A 5,301-nucleotide genomic window follows, 5' to 3' on the forward strand; every position below is an offset into this window, starting at 1 on the left:
AGGAAAATGACAATGCTTGTCCCGAAGGAGAGACCAGAGAAAGAGCTGTCCAACTGTCAAGGTTGTGAATGACAAAGAAACGGTTTTCCTTTTATGGTCTTCCTCAAGGCTTTTGGGCAGAAGAAGAAATCATTTTTTAAAAGGTAGGTGGGGTTCTAGAACAATTTTTACACACTGAAAAATATTACTTCTTACCTTCGGGGCTCAATCTTCTTATCTGCAAGTTACATGGGAGAAAAGAAAGGCAGGAAATACTGACTTCGCTGGACAAAGTCTAAAAATCACCCCGGGGGGTGTCAAACATACAGATTCCCAGTTTTCACATGGCATCTACCGAATGAGAGTTTCCAAAGCAGAGGGGTTCAGAATCCTAGCCTTTGTGAAAGCATGCTAGATAATCCTGAGTGTCTGGTAAATCTGGGAAACACGTACTCAGGAGTCTCTGGGCCCTTCAATTCCATAGCTGTTAACAGACTCAGGGGTGGCCATCCTGCAGTGCATTGTGGGAGAGGGCAGAGGCTGCCTGTGGGGGCCCGCAGGAGGAAACCACAGACCCCAGCCTCAGAAAGCCCTTCCAACCCCTCTACAGTGTCCCCATCAAGGGCACAATTTACCCTTCACTGTGAATCAGAAGGAGCGAACTGTTATGTTAAAAACATCTCCAGGCCCAAGATGGAGCCGCCCTTGCCCCAGGGGATGGGGGAGGTGGGGGAAGGGCACGTTAGCAAACAGACGCTTAGATAACTGTCATGCCCCTGTAAATGTCCCACCTGATGAGAAACAGTATATCCAGTCAGCCAAGCCCCAGACGCCAAGCCAGCTCTGCCTATACTCACTTCTTTGTTCCTTATTCATTTTTCTATTCTTCTCTTCCTCATTCTTTTCTCTTTATCCCATATAAGCTTCCCGCTGTCTGCCTCCATTTTGCAGTTCACTCAACCCTTGGAAACGGAGACTGCCCGCTTCATGAAGTGTTACATAAAGTTAGTTTGTATCGCCCAAATTGTCTTCTTTAGTCATTTATAATCCTTCTAAGGAGCGGGGTTAAGGAAAAGTAAGTTTCAACAAGGACTGGATGGGAGGTCACTGAGTATGGGAGAGGCAGAGGCCCCCGTGGGGGAAGAGGTGCTCCCTAGGGTATGATACAAAGACAGATGAACAGACAATTAGAATAGCATAATTGCACCCCCTTCTGTGCCATAAATCCTTGAGTGAGGCTTGGGGTCCCTTTCAGGGCCACAGAACCCCCTCCCCCCCCCCCCCCCCCACCGGCTCTAGAATGAAATGGGTGAGCCAGACATCAAGGGCCCCTTCAGGCTCTAATCACAATGGCGGGCAGCTTGGCTGAGGGCCCGTCCTGACTTCAGCTTGGAATAGCCCAACCTAATTCTGCCTTGCGGGAAGGGCCTAGGGAAAGGGCCTGGGTTTGGCCTTCTAGCGAATTCCAGATGGGAGTAACAGAAGCGAGGCCTAACCCAGGTGGCCAGGGCTGAATTCACTTCCAGGGGTTTTAGGAATTAGACACAGTCTTAAGAGCTGAGAAATGGCGTAGTTTCTGTGTGTTTGTTGTTTTTTTCTTCAAGATCCTGGTCTTTCTAAATGAAGAAAAATAGGGACAGCCCAGTCTAAATACCTGTCATCAGAAACTAACCTTCCTTTAAACAGTTTCGTCTTTCATTACCATTTAACCTTTCTCCGAGCCCTCTTGCAAGCTCATTGGTAGGACATGGTCCCCGTAACCCAGATCACCAGCACAGAGCACCTTAGTCGACACACAGCGGGTGCTCAATACGCATCAGGGGAACTAATTGACGTATCAATAATTTATTTAATGTTCCACTGTGCTAACTATTTTCCACGTATTTTATCATTAAACCTCACTGGCATCCTTTGAGGTAGGTAGGTAGGTGTGAAGTGATATCTCACGGTGGTTTTAATTTGCATTTCCCCCATGATTAGGGGTCTTTCCCTAATTGACACGATTAGCAAGTCTTTCCACTTGCTTATTTGGCCATTTGAGTATCTTCTTTGGAGAAATAGCTATTCAAGTCCTTTGAGCATTTTTGAATCAGTCGTTTGGGTTCTTGTTGTTGAGTTGTGGGAGTTCTTTATACCTTCTGGATATTAATCCCTCATTGGACCCAGGATTGCAGTCCTATTCTGAGGGGTGCCTTTTCACTCTGCTGATAGTGTCTTTTGATGCAAAGAAGCTTTTAAGTTTGATAGTCCAATTTGTTATTTTTTTTTTCTTTTGTTGCCTGTCGTTTTGGTGTTACATCCAAGAAATTATTACCTTTGTGATTTCAACGTAGCCAGATTTGGAAACTGTGAATCTGGTCCAGAGTGTAAGCTTTCTTTTAAAAAAACAGGGTAAGCCTCACCTTCCGCTTTTTTTGTTTTTCCAAACAAAAACTCAGTCAGAAAACCTATCTGTAAAAGAAAGAACTGATCGGATAACCAGTTCTCTCCCAAGTCAGTAACCGATCTATCCATCCCTGGTCTACCAATGTCCGCCAGCAACAACTCCTGAAGAACTTCCACAGGTGTAAAAAACATTGCTCTAGTGATCTAACCCCATATATTTTTCTAATGGGGACCCTGAGTCCTCAGGAAGGAAAATGAGTTTCTAGAAATGGACAATCCCTCTGCCGTCTGTCCCTGAGTCCTCTGAGGGGATCAGTGGAGACAGCCAGAAGTCATGATCCCGCACTTATCAAGATGACCAGCTGGTCAGGGAAGAAGATACTTCTGTGCGTCTGGAGACCTTTGGAACAAAAACACAATGCTAAGGTAAAATAAGACAAGTTTTCTGTCTTTTAAAGAAAATACCACTCAAGTTTAGCTAGGTAATTAATTAATTCACAAGTAGGTCCAAAGTGGGAGCGATTACGGAACAATGGCTAATGATAAAGAATAAACCCTAAGGTAAGCAGTGATCAAGAATGTGAAACAGTTTTAGTTTGGAATCCTATTACAATTCTATTTCAATATAAATAAGCTGACACCAGAAGCAAACGATTAACCCCAAAGCCGCTGGCTGTTCATTAGCTAAGGAATAATTTTACATTTCATTATTATTCATGTTGGCTAAATTTCCATTAAAACCAATTTAGTAAACTGGCCTGCTGATGGGCTTGAAATTAAAAGGAGGTAGAGAAGGCAGGGAGGGGACAAAACAGAGGCCATCGCTTGGGCATCTAGGGATGGGAAACTCATGGGGGGCAGATTGCCACTTTAATTAAAGATAATGTCTCAATTCACTTTCAAAATGAGTCTCCGGAAAGTGCCTGGGAAATTTTCCCTGGCCAGAGCGTCTGGCTCATTCACAGAGAGGTGATTTCTGTTGCCGGGATTTCTGATTCAAAGGAGGAATGACCGGCTCATTCCCAGATCAGCTAGCTTCCCGAGTCTCTGGCTCTCCGCTGTGCATCTCCAGCGGGGGAGAAAGGGCTTTGGAGCCCCCTCAAAAAGCTCTCTCCCAGAGCCTGGGCAGGGAAGTCGCTGGTTCATTCTTTGGGCCCTTACGCAGGCTTAAGGGCTTTTATTTAACATATAAATGTGACCGAAATACCAAAGACCAGCTGAGCTCACACTTCGGGAGGACTCGTTTGGCCGGCCCTGAACTAAGTACTTTCGCGAATTAACTCATTCCATTCTTGTGACCGCCCTGAAGAGGTGGGTTCTATCACTGTCCCCAGTTCCCAAATGAGGAAGCTGAGACACCGGGGAGAGTAACGGTGCTACTCAGCCAAGGTGGCAGAGCTGGGGTGCAAACCCGTGTCCTTCCGCTCTAGACCCGTGCAGTGCACTTAACCGCTATGCTATCCTGCCTCTCACAAAATAAGGACACAGCTTCGTATTCTTTAAGTACCTAAATCAACAGAGCACAAGGTACAGGTATGTGGTGAGTTGTCAGTGGGAGGCAATGTGCAAAGGTGAGTGGGGGACGGTTGGTGGGGGATTCTGAATGGCAGGCCGAGGGGCTGGAACTTGACTCTTTGGGAGATTCCCCATAGTGCACTGCCCAGTCCACTGAGAGTCCGTGCACAGAATTTAAAACAATATTCAGTACTTGCATGGGTTTTTTTTAAAGATGATAAGAAATAAATATAGATGGCATATAACAACTGGGTAAGAAAAACAATCTTTTTTTGTTTTATTTTTTTTAACGTTTATTTTATTACTGAGAGGCAGAGACAGAGCATGAGCAGGGGAGGGGCAGAGAGAGGAGGAGAGACAGAATCCGAAGCAGGCTCCAGGCTCTGAGCTGTCAGCACAGAGCCCGACGCGGGGCTTGAACTCACAGACCGTGAGATCATGACCTGAGCCGAAGTCGCACGCTCAACCGACTGAGCCACCCAGGCGCCCCAGAAAAACAATCTTTATTTAAGAAAAAAGGCAAATTTATTTAACGCTTCACGTGCACTCTTCCTATTTATCAGGCATTGTTCCAATTGCATTTTAACTCTTAGTTCTTTTTCTTTAAGCTTATTTATTCGTTTTGAGAGCGAGGCAGAGACAGAGACAGAAAGAGAGAATTCCAAGCAGGCTCCGTGCCATCAGTGCAGAGCCCGACACGGGGCCCGAACCCATGAACCGTGAGATTATGACCGAAGCCGAAATCAAAAGTCAGCTGTTTAACCGGCTGAGCCCCCCCGGTGCCCCTAACTCTCCATTCTGACAACTGTATAAGGCAGGCACTGCTGTTCACTTTGCTTACAAATGAGGAAACCGAGGCAAACAGAGGTTAACTTATCCTGGATCTCACAGCCAGCAGACGGCAGAGCAGGAATTTGAACCCAGGGGTGTGTCTGCGGACTCAGTGCTTTTCACAATTACTCTAAGTGATTAAGAGTGGAGGAGGACGGGATATAAACATCACGAGGGGGACTGTCTGCTGATGGGCATCTGCCCCAGGTACTCTTCCCCAGGACTGCCAGGGGATGTCGCTCCAAAGCTCACCCCTGTGGGAGAGGCACTGGCAGCAAACCCGTGGTTCGTAGCCAGCAGGGCAGGACTCCCAGCACATTTCAAGGATCAGGTGTCCACATCAGAAACACAACCCAGCTCTAGGTGCCCCAAATCACTTTGTGGGGAGTAGAGCTTTGTCTTTCATGCGCCTGGACCAGTACCGCACTCGCTTCTGGAAGCCAGTGGCCCCGGCCGAGCCCTGCAACTTTGGAATGTGGCAGAAGAAGGAGCAAGGAAGTCTGGCTTTGCGTGGCCCCGATGCCGGAAGTATTGCGTATCCACAGGAGAAATCGTCATGCTTTCCCCCCCCCCCCCCCCCCGGCACCGGCC

This window comes from Panthera pardus, unplaced genomic scaffold, assembly GCF_024362965.1.
Source record: "Panthera pardus isolate Hobbes unplaced genomic scaffold, ASM2436296v1 HiC_scaffold_18, whole genome shotgun sequence".
NCBI lineage: Eukaryota > Metazoa > Chordata > Mammalia > Carnivora > Felidae > Panthera > Panthera pardus.